This window comes from Lepisosteus platostomus, chromosome 9, assembly GCF_059453375.1.
Source record: "Lepisosteus platostomus isolate fLepPlt1 chromosome 9, fLepPlt1.hap1, whole genome shotgun sequence".
NCBI classification, from domain to species: domain Eukaryota; kingdom Metazoa; phylum Chordata; class Actinopteri; order Semionotiformes; family Lepisosteidae; genus Lepisosteus; species Lepisosteus platostomus.
In genome coordinates this window covers 10,490,679-10,506,097 of record NC_142619.1, presented here as the reverse complement: position 1 = coordinate 10,506,097, position 15,419 = coordinate 10,490,679, and the positions used below count along the sequence as shown (strand labels likewise).

At 39.2% G+C, this 15,419-nt stretch overlaps 1 long non-coding RNA gene across 1 annotated transcript in view; it reads left to right on the top strand.

The window, feature by feature from the left end:
- LOC148654540 (uncharacterized) overlaps positions 1-15,419 on the top strand; it is a 214,658-nt gene that overhangs the window by 12,760 nt on the left and 186,479 nt on the right. The window lies entirely within an intron of this gene.

Below are 15,419 nucleotides of genomic sequence, written 5' to 3'. Positions count from 1 at the left end.
GGTATTGTGTACAGGCGTTCGAAGCTGGTGTATGCCTTAATTGCTCGTGGAGTTTTGAACGGGTTTTGGACCCTTACCGTGAAGTTCAGGACTGGTGTGGGTCTTAATTGCACCCGGAGTTCTGAAGGTCAGAACTGGTTTGGGTCTTAATTGCACCCGGAGTTCTGAGGCTCAGAATCGGTGTGGGCCTTAATTGCGCCCGGGGTTCTAGAGCAAGTGGTGCATTAAATGCACGTAGTTCAGGACTGGTGTGGGTCTTAATTGCACCCGGAGTTCTGAAGGTCAGAACTGGTGTGGGTCTTAATTGCACCCGGAGTTCTGTGGCTCGGGATCGCTGTGGGCCTTAATTGCGCCCGGGGTTCTGGAGCTGAGTGGTGCATTAAATGCACGTATAATCCAGGATTGGTGTGGGCTTTGATTACGCCCGGGGTCCTGAGATTAGCTACGCCTTGATCGTGCACAGATTGGAGTGGCGTGGTTTCTGGCGTGGCGTGGTTTTTTTTTGTTTTAAAGGAAGCAGGAGTGGAGGAGATATATGTATGTATGTTTTTGGTGTTTTCCTTGTTTGTGAAATACATATACACACGCGCGACACTGGCATGGGCGCACCTCATAGTGGGGAGCGGGGCATTAAGTGGCAGGATTTGGGGGACGTTGAGACCCGAGAATCGCCCTGATTGAGCTCAGTGCGTAAGTCCACCCCGGGGCAAAAGCAGCGATGCTGGCGTTCTGGGGATGGTGAATTACTGATCAAGAAAGGGGGTTTTCGAGGTCTCGTTTCTTACCTGTGAACAGTGCGGTGTAAGTCCTCTCTAAAGTCTCGGAGAGGCATTTAGATCTGGAGGTAACAGACGCCCTTAGCTGAATGAGTGCAGGAATGCACAGGTTTTTCCAAGTGAAAACATCCCCCTACTGAATGAGCTGTTACCTCACACACGACAAAAGTAAATCTTAAAGAGACCGAACATGTGCGCTAACTGATGGTTTGAGAAAGTGGTGGAAGGGTCCGTTTAAATATCGGAAAAGTGTAAGTTGACGGAAAAGAAGGAGAAAAATATGGAAAAAGCCGAGTTTGTCAGAGGGAATTTGGGGCGAAGACGCCTGTAAAGAAAGCATATATGAGTATTGATTGGCAAAAGCACAAGCATGTAGCTCCCACCCTGGTGCACGGCCGGCACCAGTAGTGGCAGATACATGACGAAAAAGAAAGAAATTGGGATGTGACTTAAAAGTGTGTTTACGGGGAAAATAAAAACCCGGAAGAAAATATACTTTACTCGCTACGAAAGAGTATAGAAAAAAAAGCTAAAAGAGGCAGTACAGGAGAATGAGAGACTAAAGAAGGAATTAACTCCTGGTCACGCTGCACTGGTTAATGTGCTGCAGCCAGCGACTAAGTTATATCCTGCTCTCCCACAGGGGAACAAACAGGCAGGAAACGAAAATAATTGGGATCAATTCCCTCAGTGGCCATATGGAGAAGGGGGGTCTGATTGGGATAACACTTGGTATGAGTGTGATAAAGACGGATCAGGGTCTCCCCTGTTAGAGGGAGGGCGCCCGCGAGGGGGTCTGCAATCGCACCTACCTTCCCTGATTCCCCCATACGATCATATTCAAAACCGTAAGATATTGACCGGTGGGCTAAAGTACCGCACCCGAAATTAGAAATGCAGCGAACCTGGAGTGCGCTTCAGGAATTAAAAGGATTCATGTAGAAGTAAAACAAGAATACAGCACATTGTATTACGAAGAGAAAAATATATTCTCGATGTGTATGTGTGTTTTATGAATTTGTGTGCCGGCATGTATGTGTGTAACTGTGAGTTTTGGTATACTAAATGACGGTGTGAGTGTGTTTAGCCAGCGGGACTGGCTAGAGACGTAACTACAGAGACTTGACGAAAATCAACTTAAGGAGATTGGAAAATATAAGAGCGTCTGAAACGTATAAGTACAGTACAGGTGGACGTAAAAGTAGTTAAACAGTTTTTGTATTATTATAAATTATTATAAATTGTAATTTATACAATTAGTTGCAATAGTGGAAACAATTTGGTTTTATTCGAATGTCTCGAAACCAGACATGCTGAAAAGCTGTAGGTTTAGAATCGAGACTGGGGAGAATAACGTCTTGTGAGAAAATCTGTTTACCTAACGATTAGATCCTGTAAATCCCTTGTAGCCTCCCTAAGTCTGTCCCAGTCCAGTGGATAAAAATGTACTGTTAATGGAGTGTTGGTTTCTCTGTTAGGGGATACTGGAGCACTACTGTCCTGCTTGTTTCACTCCTCTGTTCAACAGTGTACTATAGAGCAATGTATATGGGAAGATGGCAGGAGGCCACAGGAGTATTGGGACAGCAAGTTTTACTTGCCGAGTACCAGATTTTAATGGGTGGTTTTATTCCAGATCTATTGGGTTGGAATATTATGCATTACAAAGAATGACTATGCAGAACAGGGTATCACGTGGCTTCAACTGGCTGTGATCACTCAGTATGTTGATGGTATTCTGAGTGCTTCCCCTGACGAGGAAACCCACAAGTCTGAGTTGCTTCAGCTTTAGAGTGTCTAATAGAAGCAGTTATGATAAGGCCTTTTTGTGTCTAGCATTGTGAAATTTTAACAGGGCCTGGGTGCAATGTTTTTTACAGGGTGAGCACAACTCTTAACAGAACTGCTTAAGGGGGGAGTGCAGTACAAGGACAAGATTGCCTTGGTTCCCGCAGCAAAAGCCGCCTTTAATAATTTGAAACAAGTTCTCTTACAGGTGCTGAGACTGGGGTTTCCTCAGATGGATCAACCATTCCTTTGTATTATTGCAAGTTGCTGACAGAGGCCACCCAAGGAGCCCGCGAGCAGGTCCTGGAGGCGTGGGGACCACCACCTGAAGGAGGGCACAACCTCATCCCAGGAGAGTGGGGGTGGATCAGGAAATTTCCTTCACAGGTTCTCCAGCCCAGGTGGGACGGACCCTACCAGATCCTGTTGACAACCGAGTCTGCGGTTCGAGTGGAAGGAAAAGATCGCTGGATCCACGCGCCACACTGCCAACGAGCCTCATCCCCATTTACAGACTCAGAATGAAATCATTTCTGTTTATAACAATAATTGTTGCTGTAGGACTATGTTCCGCAGGAATTAATGATCATCTCTCCCACAAAGGAGAACATGGAATTAATTCCTTTTTAGGCCTCTCTTATCTGACAGCTAAGAAAACCAACCAAAGTGCCTGCTGGGTGTGTGCCGCATTACCCAAATATGTACAGGGAGGACTTCCTATGGGAGCCATTCCTTGGCGTCACGAGGAAGTCATGGGCATGATCATTTGGAGGGATAATTTAGGAGATTTTAATATAACAAACTATAGGGAGTTGCCATAACACGACTTTAACCTGCACAACATTACAATATCTACAGGAGCGAGGCTTAGAGCCCACGAGTTTCACAGGCTCTTACGCTCCTAAATATAACAGAAGCCATACACCACCATACCTGACTCTAAATAAGGAACGTGAGGGAAACATATGTTTTCAGCACACGAATGGTCTGCACTTGGTTGGATGGAGTCGTTGCAACCTTACCATCGCTGCAAATATATCCACCTCTACCTTCCAAATTCCAGGATGGGATCGGCACACCCCACAATTCGGTATAAGTTTCTTATTTTCAGAGGCATGGGGAGCGCCAAACGGAACATATTTCATTTGTGGAAAACGAGGCTACCCATGGTTGCCAGCCCAGTGGTCTGGCTCATGTTATTTAGGATATGTGGTTCCTCATATCCGTGTTCAAACCCACACCCCCTTCGGACCTAACCACAGACCACAAAGAAAATTGGCTGATTGGGAATATTATTTAGGTATAATATTTCCACAAGCCGGCATGAACTTTCTGAGTCGAGAGTTAATTCAAATGGCCTCGACTTTAGAAGAATTAGCAAATTCTACCTCATCTAGTCTGAAGGCTGTTAATGATGAGATGGTAGCCCTCAGAACAGTGGCCATGCAGAACCGACTAGCTTTAGATTATGTACTGGTGGCCCAAGGAGGAACTTGTGCAGTAATTGGCACTGAATGCTGCACATATATTCCTGATAATTCTGAGCACATCTCAGATCTGGCCCAACACATTTACAATGAGGGACAGAAATATCAGGACTATTATACTGAAAATTGGGGAATTGGGTCTTGGGTAAAGTCTGTGTTTGGGGCCTGGGGTGGAACCTTTTTATAGTGTTTATCTGTAGGAGTAGTATTGTTTATATGTATAATTGTAATCATCACATTCACAAAAACATGTATCACATCTTGCTATAACCGTGGAACGTACAATGACATGGCAATACATACCTGTTCGCCAAGAAAGGAAAGATCTGCCCGGGGGTTTGAATTTAATCCTTTCTGTAGGGGGTTTAGACTTCTAAGTCACAAGCTGGGGTTTATGGCAGGAAAGGGGGTTAACTGATAAGGATTGCAGATGCAAGCTAGGAACCCCCCTGGGTGTAATGTTAAACTGACCATTTGCCCAGAACATCGTAAACTGGCCAAATACCATGAACCCCCCTCTTTACCATCAGACCGAGTGACGTCAGAAACTGAGAAGAAAACACTATATAACCCAAAAGTTTGTAACAGTACGTGGAACAATACTTCGGTTTTGTTGTTTCTTGCGGGAAACAAGACTTCGGCTTTATTGTTCCTTGCATGCAATAAACTCATCTGTTTTACTTCATCTCGGGATCAAGAACCTTATTTCTTCTGTTACAACAGTGGGCTGAACCAAGTTGCATGAAGGTAATCATCAAGATTTAGGTTGCAGGTAAATAACATAGTTAACCTTATTTTATATATTCTGTGTTCAGTCATATTGTATATACTCTGTGAATTATCTTGTATTGCATAAGTTATATTTTAGGATTGTTGATGAAGGTATTTTTACTAAAACTAAAACAACAATAGAAGACGGAAAGTAGTATCTTTTTCTGACAAGATTGTGTACAGTTTTGAAAGAGGTTTCTTTTACTTCAATAAACAGTAGATATTATTTCTTCCAGTAATGGAGGTGGATGAAAGTTGTTGTTTACAAGAGATGACTTTGGTTTGTATTGTTTTAATTTGTAGATATTGCAAAGAACTTTCTGGTTTACTGAATAGGTTTAGGAAATGGAATCAATGCACAGTTTTTAAAAACATGCTCTAAGTAAATAATTCCTTTTAATTTCCATTAGTCAAAGTTTTCTTATTGAAATCTGGGTTATGTCAATTATTTTCATTACTGTTATATGATGATATTGATATAGTGTGATATTATTAATTTTCAAAGTAACAAGTAATAGGTTTATTCCATGCTGAAAAAAAGAAGAAAGAGAACACAACGTTTCGGCCGTGGAGGCTCCACGGCCAAAACGTTGTGTTCTCTTTCTTCTTTTTTTTCAGCATGGAATAAACCTATTACTTGTTCCTTTGCAGCCTACGCATGCCGACGCATCTACCCACCTGAATTATTAATTTTCTACTAGGTTGTCAAAATTGTTGAAACAAATTTGATTTTTTTAATTGTTTGGCTAAGAAGTGATAAAACATTAATAGAAATGTCTCTACATTCTGATTGTACAGTTTCCAGCCATTCATTAAGTTGGTAAAGGAGTTCATTAGCCAGAAAGTAGTACTGACAACATTGTACCAAGACCAATTGTTAAATAAAATAATTCATTTTAGATAGAATGTTCATTTTGCCTGAAGCTATCCAACCAATTCCAGAAGTTTAGATAAAATAGTTTTAAGAATTGGAGTAAAATTAAGATTAAATAACTTTGACAGATTAGTGGAATCTTGGTACCAAGGTATCATCCAGCATTCAATATTTTTTGTGTGAAAAAGTAAGTGCAAAAAAAGTAAGTTACAGTAGTTCTACCATCTCAACATGTTCAAAAGATTGGTTGCTCACCATGAAGTGATTCCACCTGTATTTAAAATCAGAAACTTTGTTAGTTTGGCCTAGGCACTAGGCTTATGGTAACATACTGCATCATGCCTAGATCAAATTAAAAAAAAGAAATGTGACAGTATAAGAGAAAGAATTGTAGTACAGAAAGGGTTAAAAATATGGAGTTCTTTATTCCACGGTAAAATAACCTAAAAATGGAAAACATTCAAGAGCATTGCAAATTTATCTAGGAGTGGCCTTCTCTTCTTAATTTGACTATGATTTTCCTGGAAGTCTCAAAGAACCCCAGTGTTACATCCAGGGATCTGCAGGTATATTTTGTTTTGGTAAATGTCATGAGTCCACCTTCAGGAAAAGATTGAATAAGAATAGCTTTAATGGAAGGATAGACAGAAGGAAACTTATGCTTTCCAAAACAATCACCCCTAGTTTTAAGTGGGGATTATTGTTTATGTAAGGGAGCTAGGTTATTGCTAGGGCCTTCTATCTTGGGTGGTTAGCTTTGAAGTGAAGCGCACCTATATAATTTTTAGTGTGGAGTGTGGTGGTTGTGCTTCACTCTAAGTGATTTATGAGTGGTACTACTGTATTTTATTACTGTATGTGATTTAGAAGTTGTATTGGCAAGCTACTGTGAAACAATCAACCTAATGTGGCTTGAGCTATTTTAGTTTGCTCTTGTTTCCATTAATGAAATAAATAGGAAATAATGCTTGTGTCTTGTTTTGTGGGGGCAAGAGACCCTTTAAGAGTGTTTAGAATAAAATTACAGGGATAAGGAAAAGGTTCCTCACCTATATTGAGGGCTTCAGATTACAGTGAATATATTTAAAACTTTAACAAGGGGGTACATTACATTATTTGTATTATTTATCATAGTACTTTTGCTATTCAAGATATATATTCTCCCTCCCTTACATATATCACAATTGAGAAGTTTAAAACATCTAGTAAAAAAATGGCTTAATTACTCTGTTCTTCTACTGACACACTCATAGGTGAACAATTTAATTAAACTTGTTCTCCATTTCTATTACTGCATTACACTATGTGTAAATATATATCAATCCATTTTCTAATTGCTTTATTCGGTACAGGATTGAAGAGAAGCTGGAGACTATCCTGGCAAGCAAAAGGCACAAGGCAGTTCACACAATGGACAGGACACCAGTCCATCACAGGGCATGAAGACAAACAAGCACACACTCACACAAGGGCCAGATTTCCCAGAAGCCAATTAACCTGTGTATGTCTTTGGAGTGTGGGAGAAAACGTAAGCAAACACAAGGAGAACATACAATCTCCATGCAGATAGTACCACAGGAATTGAACCCAGTGCCCCAGTACTGCTGAGCACTGTGCCACTCATATACAGTAGTTATGCTACCGGGGGTAGGTCACCACATGCAATATATTCGGGTAGGTCCTTATCCAGCAAACATACAGTAAGTTTAATTGTGCAAGACTTACTGTACATCCAATAAAAATAAACTAAAAGAACACCCATCTCTTCTTTGGGGTCCTGGTTATTACTTCATCCCTGTTGCTGTCTAATATGCTGAGCAGGTAGCTGCTTACTGGCATTATTAGGAATGGTAGAGTAAAAAGATCCTGTGCAGGGCTAAAAGGGATGTAGCAAAGTCCGCAGCACTAGGCAAAAATTCCAAATCCAATAAACGAGCAAAAAGTCCAAAAACCGGTAGAGAGCAGTAGAACGAGGCAAACAAATCCGAAGATGCCCGACGAGAGTGAGAAACCAGGAAACAGGCGAAGGTCAGTAATAATCCATGCTTCCAGTACATTTTGACAGTACATTCAACAGTACATTTTGACCCAGGAAGGAAAATTCAATCAACATGTCTGTTTATTACAAGTTTACAGTATGCTGACATTTGCCCGTAAAGTGTTTAGTTAAAGCATTTAAGGTTTTGATTTAAAATATTCACCTTCTAACAGCATCTTGAAAGTTTCAAACAAGGATGGGGCTTGAAAGAACTTTGCAACTGTCCATTATTGTTAATGGGGATATTCCCTGTTGTGAACAAATTAATATAGCAGCAATATTAACTGCAATGAGCATGCACAGAAAAAGCATTAACATCTTATCCAGTTACTTCACTAATCAGGTGTATTGCTTTGTTCTAGATATTCTAATTACAATTTAAATAGAAAATTGTCACGGATGTCGGAAGGGACGAACCAAAGAATGGCAGGAGAGCGAAAAGACCCTATACGTAACAGCGAGACGGGGGTTAGCCCGGGCTCAGCTGTTCAGGAAATGCCGTATAGAAACCTATGCCCTCAGGTAGCCGACGTGGGGCGACCTGGTGCTAGGAGGGTTTCAGGACATCCGAACGTCAATGCTGAGCGAAGGCAGAATGAAAGACCCGGAAATATATAGCCCCAGAGAGAGAGAAACACCGGAACCGGAAATGAGACAGGACAGAGAAGGAGTGCCCTCTGGGTGCAGAGGGCGTGACTAAAATACATAATAAATCCTCCACATTACATTTAGAAATTTCTTCAGTTTTATAAAGTCAGGTGCTAGTGTCTTCAGGAAACCTATCACTAATGACATGCAGTTTAATTTCCAATGTAAGGAACATTATATATTTTACTTCTGTAAAGGATATATTGTTGTGTATGTGTTTCTTCACCATTAATTATAAATAATTTAATTAAAAATAAGTTTACTATAACAAGTCCAATAACAGCTTCAAAAACAGATAAATGGGACAGAAATTAATTCTAAAAGGCTAATTTCCACATTTGATATGAACTGATAAATAGTATTATGGTAACAGTACAAGTAATTAAAATAATTCCTTGTGAGATTTGTCAAAGTTTAAAATCTGATCCTTTGTAACAGTTTTGTTATGTACATGTATGTTTAATAAGAAGATTGATGATGTGTCTCAAGGAAGGCTTTCAGAGCAGATAATTAAAAATGATAACAAGTTCCCCTTTATTACTTTAATTTTTCAAAATATGAGGATTGTGATACACAAATATGAACCCCCATAAGATGAAAATACGTTTTGTAATAAACATTGCAACAATGTTGTATTTCTTTTGTGACTGCAGAGCACTATGACATTTTTGGCAGCACAAATTTGTACTTACTCCAGGGGATGATGTCAAAACATTGTAACAGAACTCTGTATAATGACATTTGTATAACCTTGTAGTCACAGTACTAGCAAATGCTGTAGAATGACTACAACAAGGTTTGACTTCTCTTATGTGAAATGAAATGAAATAACATTACACCATTACAAATTTGTAGACTCCAGGTTATGTTGCCAAATTTTGTAAAATAACATTTATGTAACCAATAAAATAGATATAGATAAAATAATGATATATTGCTTTCATTTAAATTAGTAAAATAAAAAAAAACATTCTATGATGTGCGGATGAAGTGTCCATGGCAGTTCTTGAAGTGCACCTAGGTTTTGCTAAAAAAGTGTTTCAGAAACACCTGTTTTCTTTCTCAGTGATTACAGTCAACCCTAACCCACAATGGCTCATTGGAACATACAATAGATTGTCTTGGTTTCTAGGCATGTAAGGATAAAAGTGTCCGTATTATAATTCTAAATCCAGAGAAATCTTAACCCTGCTACACTGAAAAGAAATAGATTCAAAAGAAGTAAAGTTACTGTATAACTTGCGCTTAACATATTCAAAATGGAAAACTGATATTTTCCAGTCTGTGCCAGCAAGCACAAGAAAATAATGGGGAGGTAGTTTAGTGATGGGACAAGAATGAAAGCTAAAGTCTGCCTCTGGCAGCAGCAAAACATCAGGTGTGAAAAAGATGTACAAAGGGAACTTTCAAGAGGTGAGATATTTAGGGATGTGTAGGAGAGCGGAAGTGGATGAAACTAAAATTTTCTCCCTTCTCCCTTCTCCCAACCATGTTAAAAACGTCATGTCACCATTCAAGTGGCAGCTCCATGTTCTCTTGTTTATATTCCTTGAGGTTTTACCAAAGGCATTCTGTTATATACAGTAGCTTATTAATTAACTGACCCTAAGTTATTTAAATCTAATTATTATTCAAAGTTAAGTTTTAATCAATTAATCAAAAGTGTGTTAGCAGGAAGATAATTCAGTAGACAAAAGGATAATAAATTCAGGGATTGTAGATTCCTGCTTTAGGAAAATTTGCCCAATATTCTTCTGTTTCAAATGTCCAGTTCTCTATTACCTCTATGTCATGTGCAGCAATTATAATGTAGTTGTTAATCCCTTGCTTCATTTTTTTGGGGGTTCTGTTATTACATTTAAAGTGCAATGTAATTGTTATTTATTGCTATCGAAATGTGTAGTATTGTACTACTTCTCACCTTACACCCAAAGAATGCTCCGTAGCCAAAACATTGTGTTTTCTTTCTTCTCTTTTTAGCATGGAATAAACCATGTTTACTTACTTGTTCCTATATTATACACATACTGTAATGGCTTTAAAACCATACTATTTTTAAAGGTAAACAGAAAATAAACACAAAGGGTAAGTTTAGCAGCTATATCACCCTGCAACTTGCAACTGAAACTAAGAAGGTGTGAGCCTGATCAGTACCTGGATGGATACCACCTGGGAATGCTAAGGTTGTTGTTGGAAGAGGTGTTAGTGGAGGGCTCACTCTGCAGTCTGTGTGGGTCCTAATGCCTCAGTATAGTGATGGGGACACTGTAAAAAGGTGCTGTCCTTTGGATGCGATGTTAAACTGAGGCCCTGACTCTGTGGTCATTAAAAGTCCCTGGGTGTTTTTTAAAAGAAGTAGGGGTGTTACCTCAGCGTCCTGGCCAAATTTCCCATTGGCCTTTCTGAATCATGGCCTCTAAATAATCTGTATCTATGAACTGGCTAGCTGATGTGTGGTGGGTCTACTGGTGCACTATGGCTGCCGTTGCATCATCAGGTGGGGCTACACATTGGTGGTTTTGGAGGGGATCCCCATTACCTCCAAAGTGCTTTGAGTGGAGTGTCCAGAAAAGTGCTATATAAGTGTAAGCAATTGTTATTATTATTATAAATTGCAATGAACTGAAGGCAGCGTACTAACTAGAATTCAACCCGTGGTTCGCACGCAGATCCGTACTGAACTAGTGTGCTAACTTAGAACCTAGGTAGTGAAGAGAACTGAAATGAAAGAAATACAAATTTTAATGAGGTGTAAGTCTTAAATGTGTTCTGTCACATCTGGGTGTTAACTGAATACATTTATTCTATTGTTTAATGTGATGGGACTCTACGCTTGTTTCTCAATGGAAAGCAGGGATATTGGGGATTTGGGGGTACATAGAACAAGTTGTGTAGGCAAATGTAAGGAAGGTGTGGTGTCTCCGGGGGATAGTTTATGTAAACGAAGGTAGTACTTACACCACACTTTACTGTCCTCAGATCCGTGGCGTTTCTTCCAACAACTGTCTTCCTAATACAGTCCGTAATCCGTTCCCTTAGTCCTGATTCGTTCCGAGTTCCAAAAGTTCGTAATAAAGACAATCCACGATGTATCCTGAACCAGTGTCCGTAATCCAAAATCATAAACCTTTCTCCTTGCAGTCGTTCATTGTTCCTTAGCCCGATCCTTAACAAGCACCTCTTTCCACTCTTTTCCTCCAAAAACGCATTCACCTTACCGGCTTCTGCCCTGTTCACTGCCTCCGGGCCACTTATATTCCGGTTCCTGATGCGTCTCAGCTGTGTCTCGTTGTTTCTTAAGGTAGACCCTTTCCATCTACTGGTCAGCTGATTCTTTTTGTCCGCCATCTTGCTAAGGTCAATCTCTAGCATTTTCAGCGTTTCGTTTCGGAAATACCTGTTAGAGATGACCCTTCCCCGTGTCCTCTTACAAAGGGTACGTTAAAGAAAAAAACTCTTTCAAGCCAGAAAAGGTCATTAGTACGGTTTACTTATTAACTTACTGATCAGATTAATTGAAATATGCTGATTCACAGAGCCCTGCAGTCCTTGCTAATTAGAGCAACAATGCTGAGCCCTAAAAGTGTTCTGCACAGCTCTGTTCTTGAGATGTTTATCATTTCCTGCATCAGTTTTGACTAATTTTTCCCCTTCTTCTTTATTGATCTGCTTTAATTTAGTGAAAATTTAAGGACAGTGAACTGGGGTCCTGCGCTGGATACTCCTGGTCTCACATCTGATAAATTAAGTTGTTTTAGTAAGGGTCTCCCAGAAGCACAGTTCAGCATAATAAATTAAGAAAATGATGTTGATAAATTAACAGTCTAGTAACAACAACGAAACTAATCCAATCATGGACATATGACAGATTACTGGAAAAGGTCATTATTATTGCTTTGTTAAATGTTTCCATTGCTTTGTAGTATATACTGGGTTCATCAAAGCATTAGTAACAGTATCTAAGAAGGAGAGGGAATCAGAAATCAACTACATGAACACTTTATTGTATGGCCCACAATTCATTATTAATCAATTTGAAAATTAAAATATATATAATATAATAGTAACATGTAAAGGTTTATTCCATGCTGAAAAGAAAAGAAAAGAAATGTAACTTTTTGGCAGCGGAGCTTTCTTTGGGTGTGAGCCTTCTTCACACCTGAAGAAGGCTCAACAGCCGATATGTTGTGTTTCTTTTCTTCTCTTTTCAGCATGAAATAAACCGACTTGTTCATTTGCAGCCTAAACATACTGACACAGCTAACCACTTAAATATAATACTGTACTATATAGTACATTATAATATAATATGTAGTGCTGTAACTTCATATCTCATTTCAAACTCTTTCATGTATTATTTTTTTCCCATTTTGGTAAACAAGTCATTTTAACTTCACAAAGTATGATGGCATAATTTCATTTCCATAGCTGAGGGGCATAGTTTTTCAGTATTTTGGATCGATGTTATTTGGCATATCATTCAGTGGGGGTTTAGAAAAGAATTATGGATTTGATGGAGGAATACCTAAGGTTACTGAAACCAATAACTCTTCTGTTTGTGACAAAATATTACTGACAGTTGATGATCTATATTCTTCACATACTTTCAGATGAGGGCATTATTAAAAACAACTGGAAGTGTTGCATTTAAAGTGTATTTTAAGTGTAAAACAATGAGGTATCTGTGGGTTTAATAATAACAGAAATCAGCAACTGACCGTGAATCTCCATAACCCATATGGAAGAACCATATAATTCACAAACATATATTGAATATTAGTGAAAAAAAGGAATGTAAATATTTTTAAAATATGTCTCCAAATATATGATCAAATAACACATGAAGACATGCACTATAAAATATTTCTATTACGTATAATAAATATTATGCATGATTTACTATTACAGTATGTTATATTTTACTACACGTTGTAGTGTGCTCTCACGAGGCACCAGTTCTGTAGGGTTTGGGCATTTACTGGGACAATTATTAATTGTAGCAGTAAATCACAAAATGATTATTTTAATGGCTTTAGAATCCAACCATGCGATATAACTCAAACAACGCACACATACAGGTACTAATACATGAGGATACATTTATTAATACATAGAATATGCATGTAAACCTAACAGATCTTATCGAGAGGGTTATCAGAATACAAAAGGTGTATATTCATTCAGTTACGAAGTGTTACACATATCAAGAGGACATACATTCGGTATACCATTCATTTAGACCATTTCGTAAATGAACTTGGTTATAACGTCTACATTAGATACTCAAAACAAGTACATAAATCTTAGGAATTAAATTGATATCAACTGGTTGGGATTACAATTGAATTCTCGAGCTGTAATGCATTGAAGTTGAATACTCATCCATTCTTTGGGGATTCAGATCTCCTGCGGGGTCTCTGGCTCCGTGCCAGGCTGTGCTGTGCGGCTTGCGACGGTGCGCTGCTGATGCTCACTGACCGGCTAGTTAGTGTTGGCTTTAACTAGCAAGAGTTTGTGCACAGGAGAAAAGATAACTGTGGGTCCCAGCAGGTCAGGAAGAAGACCGGATCGTTCCTGATGAAGCGCTAGTTCTGAATAATGATTCAGCTGTCCACAGTTCCGACCTGTTCACGAGGCTTGCTGCTGATGCTAACATCGGGTGGATCCTCTGGTTACTCTCTGGCAACCTCCGCTCTAGACTCTTAGAACAGAGGAAAGTTCTGGCACTCGGACACACTGGCCGTTCCGTGGTTGTCCGGGCTGAGTCTCAGGATGGTCAGGAGGCGCGCTGCGAGAATGTCCTGCCCTTGGGAGCCTTTCTGCTCCTGGGCCATCCTGCCCTGGAATTGTCCTTTAGAATTCTCCTTAGAAAAGTATTTAGAATAGTCTTGGAGCTCTGTGTTGCCTGTTTTTACCTGGAGGAACTTCAGCTCATTCATTGGCTGAAAGTTTCATGGGCATCAGAAACCCACGTGGGTTACTCGGCCCTACCAGTCCCTGATATCAAGGTGAGATATGAGTCACTTACTCCTGACACTTAGGAATGCAGTCCAGATGTCCATCTGGCACTCCCTAGACAGATAGGCGCCAATGGATGACCATTGATCATGATAGCCAGGCTTAGCTAAGTGCATCCCCATTTGGGCGCTGTCCCTTATCAAAAGAAAACATCTTTAAATCAGCCTGCATGAATAGCTTCTGAATGAAGAGAGAGATGGGGCCTCATTTGGGAAAGCACAGCAACACTTAATTCAGTCTTATTAACAAGCATTGCCGCTACAACATGTTCATCTACAGTATGACAGTATGTCAATAAATACACTTAATCCAAGGTTTCACAAATCTGTTCCAAACATAAGAGAGGTTAAAACAAGGTGATTCAATCCATCTTGCCATTTGTTATAAGCTAAAATATCAACCTATTTTGAGTAAGAAATTGGTATCTTATTAACTGGTATCTTATTCCACATCAGTGCATCGTAAAGAAGTGCCTCCTGTGTGTGGTTTTAAGTGCACTTCCACAGGTTCCACTTCTGAACTTATTCCAGAGCAGTTATATATTTTTTATACCTTTATTGTTTCTTCCCCACTGTCGAGTAGATGAAAATGATGTGTCAGCAAAAAACACCTAAGTTTCTTTTATAACTGGCTTCTTCTTTTTCAGTGTTTTCCAATCTGTACTTATAATGTATTTTTGGCATCCTAAATTCAAAACCTTGTGATTGTCTACATTTAACATCAACGGTAAGGTTGCAGAGTCTTGAATTTTATTTAAATTCCTTTACCTTTCATTTGCTTGATTGATATAAATTAAGAAGAGCAGTAGTCTTAGTACACTTGAGTAAAATACTATTTTATGACATCAGCAATTTAATTTACATTGTCTAGACATTTCTCATCTTACAGTATACAGTAATTTTTGACAGTTCTTTTGCTGTTGTCAAATAACTTTCTAATATTTTATACCCCAATATTCCTTTTCATGATTCTTTGCATTTTTATACACTTTTTAACCTGTTTTGGAAATACATTTGACC